This window comes from Trachurus japonicus, chromosome 9 (assembly GCF_045865225.1).
Source record: "Trachurus japonicus isolate A0001 chromosome 9, Traja_1.0".
NCBI lineage: Eukaryota > Metazoa > Chordata > Actinopteri > Carangiformes > Carangidae > Trachurus > Trachurus japonicus.
In genome coordinates this window covers 1,823,712-1,836,769 of record NC_140915.1, presented here as the reverse complement: position 1 = coordinate 1,836,769, position 13,058 = coordinate 1,823,712, and the positions used below count along the sequence as shown (strand labels likewise).

General features: G+C 48.7%; 1 protein-coding gene across 1 annotated transcript in view; it reads left to right on the top strand.

Moving 5' to 3' along the window:
* The window catches only part of LOC146980466 (endosome-associated-trafficking regulator 1-like), a 537,750-nt gene that overhangs the window by 267,769 nt on the left and 256,923 nt on the right, over positions 1–13,058 (top strand). The gene's annotated exons all lie outside the window — the stretch shown is intronic.

The window sequence follows — 13,058 nt, the reverse complement described above, 5'->3', positions numbered from 1 at the left end:
TCCGAATTTCTCCATAGACAAATTTCGCTTACTTTGTCGTACACATACGAAACTCGACACACACGTGTATCATACCCAAACATACAAAAAATTGAATTGGAGCCACGCCCTAAACCTAACAGGAAGTCGGCCATTTTGGTTAGCATTTCTTTGACGCAAAACGAACTCCTCCGAGGGAGTTCGCCCGATTGACTTCAAATTGGGTACAGAACATCTCCAGACTGAGCTGATTACGGCTTGTGCTCCGCAGGTGTGTAGGTCAAAGGGCGTGGCTGCTAGGGCACGGCCAAGTTCCCGAATTCAGCTAAGAAGTTTGCAATGCTATCACGTCCACAGATTTGATCGCAGCGGCTTCAAACTTGGTGCACATGATGATGGCGTGACCCTGAACGATCCGACATATTATTTTCCTACGTCACTCATAGCGCCCCCCGGTGGTAACAGGAAGTGCGCTAAAATTCATTAAAAATACATAGTTGCCCCCATCAACTTCATTCCACTTCTAAAACATGCCGAACAAGTTGGTGAAGGGATTTCGTGAACGCTATGACGCTACGGCTAATGGCCCCCTTGTGGCGGCGACAGGAATAGCGCTCCATCGTGAACTGCCACCTCCGACGGATTTTGCCCGATTGACTTCATATTCGCTACACATCATCAGGAGACCGAGCTGGTCAAACACTATTAAAAGCTTTTCTCTACGTCAAACGGCGTGGCTGCTAGGGGGCGACACAGTTGGCCACCTGCTCGTTTAGTCGCCATGCTATTACGTTTGCCTTCCACGCCCACATACTTGGTCGTAGTCACTTCAAAATTTCAGTACATGATCAGGGGCCCGCCCTCTACGCCTCCATTTGATCGTACGCTAGCTCGCTCAAGACGCCCCCTTGTGGACACAGGAAATGTCGCGTTTTGCATCGACATTGTCCGATCGGCTCGAAACTTCACATGTGTGATGAGGTCACGACCCCGTACGCAACGGCCCACATCCCGTTACCGCCCCCTGGTGGACGAACCGTAAACCTGCCGTAACTCCATCGTACGTTGTCCGTTTTGCTCGAAACGTCACGTGTTCGACGAGGGGACCGCCCTCGACGCAGCCGCCCGCGTCCGGTTGCGCGCGGGGGTTTTCGAAGAGCGGCCCGGGGGTAGCGGGGACGCCGAGTGGCGTGGAGCGAGGGCCCGTCATAGCCGCTTGCGGCTTTAATTAGGGCCCGAGCGGCGACTGCAAGTCGCCCAGCGAAAGCCCTATTGAAATCGCGCTGTTTATTATTATTATTATTATTATTATTCCCACACCCTTAAAACGCCATTTTGACCCCTTTCCCAAAGGCGAAAATGCGTCTACTTTTGCATGGGTGTCCGGCCGGATCCGAAAAACGATATTTTTGAGTGGTCGCACATGGTCGACGCGAAATGGCTAAATAGCGCCCCCTACAATTTTGCCAAAAACCCATAGGGAAAAAAATGACGTTAACGAAGGCGGACCAAAATCGGCACACATATTTATCAATGCGAGATGAACAAAAAATCCTCCTATAGCGAAGCCCGAAACCCAACAGGAAGTCGGCCATTTTGGTTCAAAGTTCGTTTACGCAAAACGAACTCGTCCGAGGGGTTACGCCCGATCGGCTCCAAATTGGGTTCAGAACATCGTCAGACCTAGCTGAGCTTATCTTGTGCTCCGCAGGTCTGTAGCTCAAAGCGCTTGGCCTCTGGCGTGCCCCGAAGTTTGGCGACTGTTTCGGTGCTCGCCATGTAAATACGAACGGCTCTCATGCCCACATACTTGATCGTAGACACTTCAAACTTGGTGCAAAAATCTATGGCGAGACCCTGAACGATCCGACATATTATTTGCCTACGTCGCTCATAGCGCCCCCCGGTGGTAACAGGAAACGTACAAAAATTCGTTAAAAATACGTAGTTCACTAAATCGACTTTGTTCCACTTCTAGTACATGCTGAACCAGTTGCTGAAGCTACATTATGAACGCTTTGAAGATACGACGAACGGCGTCCGTGTGCCGCCGCGGCGACTGACGATTTTTTGTCGTAAAATTACGTTTGCCTATTACGCGCACATACTTCGTCGTAGCCACTTGAAATTCAAAGGACATGACGTTGGCTCCGCCCTGAACGTTTTGATGTATCGACTTCCTGCCTGGCTCATAGCGCCCCCCGGTGGTAACAGGAAGTACGCAAAAATTCATTAAAAATCTATACTTCACCCGATCAACTTCATTCCACTTCTAATACATGCAGAACCAGTTGCTGAAGCTACATTATGAACGCTGTGAAGATACGACGAACGGCGTCCGTGTGCCGCCGCGGCGACTGACGATTTTTTATCGTACAATTACGTTTGCCTTTTTCGTGGCTTTAACGAAGTCGTGTCCTCACGAAATTTCATACACGGGTCAAGAATGGCGAGCTCTTTCAGGGGATAGAGTCGTTTCCCATGGGCGTGGCTAAATGCCTCAATAGCGCCCCCTAGAAGTTTTTCCGAATTTCTCCATAGACAAATTTCACTTACTTTGTCGTACACATACGAAACTCGACACACACGTGTATCATACCCAAACATACAAAAAATTGAATTGGAGCCACGCCCTAAACCTAACAGGAAGTCGGCCATTTTGGTTAGCATTTCTTTGACGCAAAACGAACTCCTCCGAGGGAGTTCGCCCGATTGACTTCAAATTGGGTACAGAACATCTCCAGACCAAGCTGATTACGGCTTGTGCTCCGCAGGTGTGTAGGTCAAAAGGGCGTGGCTGCTAGGGCACGGCCAAGTTGCCGAATTCAGCTAAGAAGTTTGCAATGCTATCACACCCACAGATTTGATCGCAGCGGCTTCAAACTTGGTGCACATGATGAGGGCGTGACCCTGAACGATCCGACATATTATTTTCCTACGTCACTCATTGCGCCCCCCGGTGGTAACAGGAAGTGCGCTAAAATTCATTAAAAAATACATCGTTGACCCCATCAACTTCATTCCACTTCTAAAACATGCCGAACAAGGTGGTGAAGGTATTTCATGAACGCTATGACGCTACGGCTAATGGCCCCCTTGTGGCGGCGACAGGAATAGCGCTCCACCGCGAACTGCCACCTCCCACGGATTTTGCCCGATTGACTTCATATTCGCTACAAGTCATCAGGAGACCGAGCTGGTCAAACACTATTAAAAGCTTTTCTCTACGTCAAACGGCGTGGCCGCTAGGGGGCGACAAAGTTGGTCAACTGCTCGTTTAGTCGCCATGCTATTACGTTTGCCTTCCACGCCCACATACTTGATCGTAGTCACTTCAAAATTTCAGTACATGATCAGAGGCCGGCCCTCTACGCCTCCATTTGATCGTACGCTAGCTCGCTCAAGACGCCCCCTTGTGGACACAGGAAATGTCGCGTTTTGCATCGACATTGTCCGATCGGCTCGAAACTTCACATGTGTGATGAGGTCACGACCCCGAACGCAACGGCCCACATCCCGTTACCGCCCCCTGGTGGACGAACCGTAAACCTGCCGTAACTCCATCGTACGTCGTCCGATTTGCTCGAAACTTCACGTGTTCGACGAGGGGACCGCCCTCGACGCGGCCGCCCACGTCCGGTTGCGCGCGGGGGTTTCGAAGAGCGGCCCGGGGGTAGCGGGGACTCCGAGTGGCGTGGAGCGAGGGCCCGTCATAGCCGCTTGCGGCTTTAATTAGGGCCCGAGCCTGTGTCAACGACCCAGGGAGGTCCCTATTGTTATTCGACATCCACATTAGTCGACGTGCCAGCCGACGAGTAACAACAAGTAAGCAAGCAAGTAATCAAGTACTCCACTGACCTGGCGCAAAATTCCCCGAAATGCAAGTGTTTATTTTTATTATTAGGGCCCGAGCGGCGACTGCAAGTCGCCCAGCGAAAGCCCTATTGTAATTGCTATGTTTATTATTATTATTATATTCTCCCTAAAATCGCATTTTTGGGGGCCTCAACATGCCCCAAAACGCGTGAATTTTGGCATGCACATCAGGCCTCGCGAAAAATTTGATATTTTAAAGTCGTTGGAAATGGGCGTGGCCAAATGGCTGAATAGCGCCCCCTACAAACACGTGTCAATGGCATCGCCATCGTCTTACTTTGTCATACACACACAAAATTCGGTACACATATGTATTATACCCAGATATACAAAAAATCCTCTTGACCTCATGACCTCAACACAACAGGAAGTCGGCCATTTTGGTTTTGATTTTTCCCGCCTAAAATTAACTCCTCCCAGAGCGTTCGCCCGATCAAGTTGAAATTAGGTACACCACATCTCCAGACCTAGCTGAGCTTATCTTGTGCTCCGTGAGTCCGTAGGTCAAAGGGCGAGGCTACCAGCGCTCAATTCACTTTGGCGTGCTCGCCATGTCCATACGAGTGGCTCTCACGCCCACATACTTCATCCAATCAACTTCAAACTTGCTGGACATGATGATGGCTCCGCCCTGAACGTCCCGATATATTAACTTCCCACGTAACTCATAGCGCCCCCCGGTGGTAACAGGAAGTGTACTAAAATTTGGAAAATGTACATACTTTGCCCCATCAACTTCATTCCACTTCTAAAACATGCAGAACCAGTTGGTGAAGCTACATTATGAACGCTGTGAAGCTACGAGTAATGGCGTCCCTGTGGGGGCGTGGCTAACATTCCTCGCTATGACAATACGTTTGCCCTTTTGATGGCTTTAATGAACTCGTATCAACATGAAAATTGGTACACAGGTCCAGGGTCACGACCGCAACGTCTCCATATGCTCGTAGGCGATCTCACTCATGTTGCCCCCTAGTGGAAACAGGAAGTGGCATATTTTACATCAACATTGTCCGATTTCCACGAAACTTCACATGTGTGATGAGGGACTGACCCTGAACACACCTGCACGCATCCCATTACTGCCCCTAGTGGACGAACCATTAACTGCTCATAACTCCCTCATGCTTTGTCCGATTCACTCCAAACTTCACATGTGTGATGAGGGACTGACCCTGAACACACCTGCACGCATCCCATTACTGCCCCCTAGTGGACGAACCATTAACTGCTCATAACTCCCTCATGCTTTGTCCGATTCACTCCAAACTTCACATGAGTGATGAGGGGCGGCCCCTGAACGCACCACACCACATGCGGTGACTGCCCCCTGGTGGATGAACCATTAACTGCTCATAACTCCTTCATGCTTTGTCCGATTCACTCCAAACTTCACATGAGTGATGAGGGGCCGCCCCTGAACGCACCCACCCACAACTGCTTAGCGCCACCTGGTGGATGAACGAAACATTGCAGCCCAGGCATGCCTCAGGCCCCGCGGTCGCATGGGTGAGCGAGGGCCCGTCATCGCCGCTTGCGGCTTTAATTATTATTATTCCTCGTCAATTCGCCTCGATTTGACCCCTTTCCCAAGCCGAGAAACGGATGAAATTTGGGACACACGTCGGGCCTCACTTAAAAGAGATCTGATGCCATCGCCGTTTGTGGGCGGGGCAAATTGGCACCACAGCGCCCCCTAGAACTTTTTACCCCCGGCCATAGGAACCAAAATTTTTTTTTCCGGAGGCTAACGAAACTTGACACACTCATGTATCATACCCAGACATGAAAAAAATTTGTTTCGTGCGAAGCCCAAAAACCAACAGGAAGTCGGCCATTTTGGTTAGCATTTATTTTACGCAAAACGAACTCCTCCTAGGGATTACGCCCGATCGGCTCCAAATTGGGTAGAGAACCTCGTCAGACCTAGCTGAGCTTATCTTGTGCTCCGCAGGTCTGTAGCTCAAAGGGCTTGGCTGCTAGGGCACGGCCAAGTTCTGCGATGCAGCTAAAAAGTTTGCAATGCTATCACGCCCACAGATTTGATCGTAGACACTTCAAACTTGGTGCAAAAATCTATGGCGAGACCCTGAACGATCCGACATATTATTTGCGTACGTCGCTCATAGCGCCCCCCGGTGGTAACAGGAAACGTACAAAAATTCGTTAAAAATACGTAGTTGACCAAATCGACTTCGTTACACTTCTAGTACATGCAGACCCGGATGGTGAAGCTACATCATGAACGCTTTGATCCTACGAGCAATGGCGTCCGTGTGCCGCAGCGGCGAAAGTGTATCATCCCAATTTAAATTTCGTTTGCCTTTCATGCGCACATACTTCGTCGTAGCCACTTGAAATTCAAAGGACATGACGATGGCTCCTCCCTGAACGTTTTGATGTATCGACTTCCTGCCTGGCTCATAGCGCCCCCCGGTGGTAACAGGAAGTACGCAAAAATTCATTAAAAATCCATACTTCACCCGATCAACTTCATTCCACTTCTAATACATGCAGAACCAGTTGCTGAAGCTACATTATGAACGCTGTGAAGATACAACGAACGGCGTCCGTGTGCCGCCGCGGCGACTGACGATTTTTTATCGTACAAATACGTTTGCCTTTTTCGTGGCTTTAACGAAGTCGTGTCCTCACGAAATTTCATCCACGGGTCAAGAATGGCGAGCTCTTTCAGGGGATAGAGTCGTTTCCCATGGGCGTGGCTAAATGCCTCAATAGCGCCCCCTAGAAGTTTTTCCGAATTTCTACATAGACAAATTTCGCTTACTTTGTCGTACACATACGAAACTCGACACACACGTGTATCATACCCAAACATACAAAAAATTGAATTGGAGCCACGCCCTAAACCTAACAGGAAGTCGGCCATTTTGGTTAGCATTTATTTGACGCAAAACGAACTCCTCCGAGGGAGTTCGCCCGATTGACTTAAAATTGGGCACGGAACATCTCCAGACTGAGCTGATTACGGCTTGTGCTCCGCAGGTGTGTAGGTCAAAAGGGCGTGGCTGCTAGGGCACGGCCAAGTTGCCGAATTCAGCTAAGAAGTTTGCAATGCTAGCACGCCCACGGATTTGATCGCAGCAGCTTCAAACTTGGTGCACATGATGAGGGCCTGACCCTGAACGATCCGACATATTATTTTCCAACGTCACTCATAGCGCCCCCCGGTGGTAACAGGAAGTGCGCTAAAATTCATTAAAAATACATAGTTGCCCCCATCAACTTCATTCCACTTCTAAAACATGCCGAACAAGTTGGTGAAGGTATTTCGTGAACGCTATGACGCTACGGCTAATGGCCCCCTTGTGGCGGCGACAGGAATAGCGCTCCATCGTGATCTGCCACCTCCCACGGATTTTGCCCGATTGACGTCATATTCGCTACAGATCATCAGGAGACCGAGCTGGTCAAACACTATTAAAAGCTTTTCTCTACGTGAAACGGCGTGGCCGCTAGGGGGCGACAAAGTTGGCCAACTGCTCGTTTAGTCGCCATGCTATTACGTTTGCCTTCCACGCCCACATACTTGATCGTAGTCACTTCAAAATTTCAGTACATGATCAGAGGCCGGCCCTCTACGCCTCCATTTGATCGTACGCTAGCTCGCTCAAGACGCCCCCTTGTGGACACAGGAAATGTCGCGTTTTGCATCGACATTGTCCGATCGGCTCGAAACTTCACATGTGTGATGAGGTCACGACCCCGAACGCAACGGCCCACATCCCGTTACCGCCCCCTGGTGGACGAACCGTAAACCTGCCGTAACTCCATCGTACGTCGTCCGATTTGCTCGAAACTTCACGTGTTCGACGAGGGGACCGCCCTCGACGCAGCCGCCCGCGTCCGGTTGCGCGCGGGGGTTTTCGAAGAGCGGCCCGGGGGTAGCGGGGACGCCGAGTGGCGTGGAGCGAGGGCCCGTCATAGCCGCTTGCGGCTTTAATTATTATTATTATTATTCCCACACCCTTAAAACGCCATTTTGACCCCTTTCCCAAAGGCGAAAATGCGTCTACTTTTGCATGGGTGTCCGGCCGGATCCGAAAAACGATATTTTTGAGTGGTCGCACATGGTCGGCGCGAAATGGCTAAATAGCGCCCCCTACAATTTTGCCAAAAACCCATAGGGAAAAAAATGACGTTAACGAAAGCGGACCAAAATCGGCACACATATTTATCAATGCGAGATGAACAAAAAATCCTCCTATAGCGAAGCCCGAAACCCAACAGGAAGTCGGCCATTTTGGTTCAAAGTTCGTTTACGCAAAACGAACTCGTCCGAGGGGTTACGCCCGATCGGCTCCAAATTGGGTTCAGAACATCGTCAGACCTAGCTGAGCTTATCTTGTGCTCCGCAGGTCTGTAGCTCAAAGGGGTTGGCCTCTGGCGTGCCCCGAAGTTTGGCGACTGTTTCGGTGCTCGCCATGTAAATACGAACGGCTCTCATGCCCACATACTTGATCGTAGACGCTTCAAACTTGGTGCAAAAATCTATGGCGAGACCCTGAACGATCCGACATATTATTTGCCTACGTCGCTCATAGCGCCCCCCGGTGGTAACAGGAAACGTACAAAAATTCGTTAAAAATACGTAGTTCACTAAATCGACTTTGTTCCACTTCTAGTACATGCTGAACCAGTTGCTGAAGCTACATTATGAACGCTTTGAAGATACGACGAACGGCGTCCGTGTGCCGCCGCGGCGACTGACGATTTTTTGTCGTAAAATTACGTTTGCCTATTACGCGCACATACTTCGTCGTAGCCACTTGAAATTCAAAGGACATGACGTTGGCTCCGCCCTGAACGTTTTGATGTATCGACTTCCTGCCTGGCTCATAGCGCCCCCCGGTGGTAACAGGAAGTACGCAAAAATTCATTAAAAATCTATACTTCACCCGATCAACTTCATTCCACTTCTAATACATGCAGAACCAGTTGCTGAAGCTACATTATGAACGCTGTGAAGATACGACGAACGGCGTCCGTGTGCCGCCGCGGCGACTGACGATTTTTTATCGTACAATTACGTTTGCCTTTTTCGTGGCTTTAACGAAGTCGTGTCCTCACGAAATTTCATACACGGGTCAAGAATGGCGAGCTCTTTCAGCAGATAGAGTCGTTTCCTATGGGCGTGGCTAAATGCCTCAATAGCGCCCCCTTGAAGTTTTTCCGAAATTCTTCATAGACAAATTTCGCTTACTTTGTCGAACACATACAAAACTCGACACACACGTGTATCATACCCAAACATACAAAAAATTGAATTGGAGCCACGCCCTAAACCCAACAGGAAGTCGGCCATTTTGGTGTAGATTTTTCCCGCCTAAAATTAACTCCTCCCAGAGCGTTCGCCCGATCAAGTTCAAATTAGGTATACCACATCTCCAGACCTCGCTGAGCTTATCTTGTGCTCCGTGAGTCCGTAGGTCAAAGGGCGTGGCTGCCAGCGCTCAATTCACTTTGGCGTGCTCGCCATGTCCATACGAGTGGCTCTCACGCCCACATACTTCATCCAATCAACTTCAAACTTGCTGGACATGATGATGGCTCCGCCCTGAACGTCCCGATATATTAACTTCCCACGTAACTCATAGCGCCCCCCGGTGGTAACAGGAAGTGTACTAAAATTTGGAAAATGTACATTCTTTGCCCCATCAACTTCATTCCACTTCTAATACATGCAGAACCAGTTGGTGAAGCTCCATCATGAACGCTGTGAAGCTACGAGTAATGGCGTCCGTGTGGGGGCGCGGCGACAATTCCTCGCCATGACAATACGTTTGCCCTTTGGATGGCTTTATTGAACTCGTATCAACATGAAAATTGGTACACAGGTCCAGGGTCACGACCTCAACGTTTCTATGTACTCATAGGCGATCTCACTCATTCGCCCCCTAGTGGAAACAGGAAGTGGCATATTTTACATCAACATTGTCCGATTTCCACGAAACTTCACATGTGTGATGAGGGACTGACCCTGAACACACCTGCACGCATCCCATTACTGCCCCCTGGTGGACGAACCTTTAACTGCTCATAATTCCTTCATGCTTTGTCCGATTCACTCCAAACTTCACATGAGTGATGAGGGGCTGCCCCTGAACGCACCCACCCACAACTGCTTAGCGCCACCTGGTGGATGAACGAAGCATTGCAGCCCCGACATGCCTCAGGCCCCGCGGTGGCATGGGCGAGCGAGGGCCCGTCATCGCCGCTTGCGGCTTTAATTATTATTATTCTTGCGCTCTTAAAACGCCATTTTGACCCCTTTCCCAAAGGCGAAAATGCGTGTACTTTTGCATGGGCGTCCGGCCGGATCCGAAATTCGATATTTTTGAGTTGTCACACACGGTCGACGCAAAATGGCGGAATAGCGCCCCCTACAAAGTCCAAAAATGCCCATAGGGAATTTTGCTAACTTTGGCCTACACTCACAAAATTTGGTACACATATGTATTATACCCAGATATGCAAAAAAGCCTCTTGACCTCATGACCTCAACCCAACAGGAAGTCGGCCATTTTGGTTTTGATTTTTCCCGCCTAAACTGAACTCCTCCCACAGCGTTCGCCCGATCAAGTTGAAATTAGGTACGGAACATCGTCATACCTAGCTGAGCTTATCTTGTGCTCCGCAGGTCTGTAGCTCAAAGGGCTTGGCCTCTGGCGTGCCCCCAAGTTTGGCGACTGTTTCGGTGCTCGCCATGTAAATACGAACGGCTCTCATGCCCTCATAGTTGATCGTAGACGCTTCAAACTTGGTGCAAAAATCTATGGCGAGACCCTGAACGATCCGACATATTATTTGCCTACGTAACTCATAGCGCCCCCCGGTGGTAACAGGAAGTGAACTAAAATTCATTAAAAATACATAGTTGACCCCATCAACTTCATTCGACTTCTAAAACATGCAGAACCAGTTGGTGAAGCTACATTATGAAGACTGTGAAGCTACGAGTAATGGCGTCCCTGTGGGGGCGTGGCTACCATCAATTCCTCGACATGAAAATACGTTTGGCTTTTTGATGGCTTTAATGAACTCGTATCATCATGAAAATTGATACACAGGTCAAGGGTCACGACCTCAACGTCTCCATATGCTCATAGGCGATCTCACTCATGTTGCCCCCTAGTGGAAACAGGAAGTGCCATTTTTTGCATCAACATTGTCCGATTTCCACGAAACTTCACATGTGTGATGAGGGGCTGACTCTGAACACACCTGCACGCATCCCATTACTGCCCCCTAGTGGACAAACCTTCAACTGCTCATAACTCCCTCATGCTTTGTCCGATTTCCACGAAACTTCACATGTGTGATGAGGGACTGACCCTGAACACACCTGCACGCATCCCATTACTGCCCCCTGGTGGACGAACCTTTAACTGCTCATAACTCCCTCATGCTTTGTCCGATTCACTCCAAACTTCACATGAGTGATGAGGGGCGGCCCCTGAACGCACCAGACCACATGCGGTGACTGCCCCCTGGTGGATGAACGAAACATTGCATTTTTGGCCTCCTTCCAGGTTTTTTCTCCATTTCTGCTCCGCGCCACGGCCCCGGCGTGCCTCAGGCCCCGCGGTGGCATGGGCGAGCGAGGGCCCGCCATCGCCGCTTGCGGCTTTAATTATTATTATTATTATTAGATTTAATCAAAATCTGGGGTTACCATGGTTACAGCGTTTAGAACGGCAGTCCTTTAGAGCTTATGCCCTGCACAACATGGCGGCCAGCAGACGCATGGTGGCGCTGTTCGGCAGTATGGAACGCGGCATCTACGTTTATATATCTATGCTATCCACAAGTTTCCGAACGTCATCTATGGTCAAAACTGGCTTCCGGTTTGCCGGTTTGGTGGAATTTTACGTTTACGTTTCCATGGTTTTCAGGCGTTGTCATAGTTGCGGTAAACACATGGATCTATTAACGCTGGCTTTTAACACAGATGTCAATTTGTGTGATATTATCCACTGTTAAAAGCTGCTGTGATGATCCATGCGTTTTACAGATTTTCATTGGGGGGAAAAAAAAAAAAATCCATGCATTTACCGCGACTACTGAAACCATGGAAACGTAAACATAACATTCCAAAACCGGCAAAACAGGCTACGTTTTTGACGTTCGGAAAAAGGTGGATACACAGCCAGCGTATCATCACCGAAGCTGTTCCGTTACAGAATGAATGAATGAATGAATTTTAGTTTAGTTTAGTTACCTTTATTTAAACTCGTTAGTACACTGAGGTAAGCCTCATTTACAGTGCAGACGAGAGTACAGAGCAAAACAAACAAAACAGAACAGATATACACAATAAAATACAGTAAAGGACAGTAGACATCAGAGAAAACAATTACAAATGGAAGACAGGGAATTATTAATTAATAATTTGAAGTGATTGAATGGGACAAATGAGTTTAACTTAAGAGTTAGTTGTAGATGATTCCAGATGTGTGGGGCATAAGCTGAGAAGGCAAAATGAATGAATGAATGAATGAATGAAAATGTATTTATTTCGGTCAGGTCATTCAAAGTTAAAAGTCCAACCCTAACCCCAACCCAACTGCTGAATTTTTCCCCCCTCCTCTATCCATTTAGCTCTCGATCTATTGAAAGCCCCTTGCGCACGGCCAATCAAATCCCAAACAATCCATGAACCAATCAATGATCACTAATACACAAAAATGAAACAGCAGTTAGGTAATAATTATAGAAATATATAATAAAAAACAATCAGTCTCAGTCAACATACATTTAAATCTACAAACTTCATGAACTCAGCGTCATGGTAACAGAAAAAATCATTGTCTGGTAGGATTAGTAGCTGATGGTTTTTGTGCTGCTCTACATCAGCAGGAAATGTCCATCACATATAAAACTGATTCACATTAGCCATGTTTCCATCCAAAGTGATTCGAATTACTGGGAAATGCGCATTAAAAGAAATTCGAATCATGTGTGTTTCCATCTACGGACTTTGCACCACCCCCCCCCCCCCGGCCGGACGGACGGACGGTCTGATTTGAACACATTAGCGCGATTTAGCGCATATGTTTATTACCGTCATAACGCGACCCGTGTGTGTGTGTGTGTGTGTGTGTGTGGGAGAGAGAGAGAGAGAGAGAGAGAGAGAGAGAGAGAGAGAGAGTTGCGCCGCCCCAGACTTTATTAATGATAAA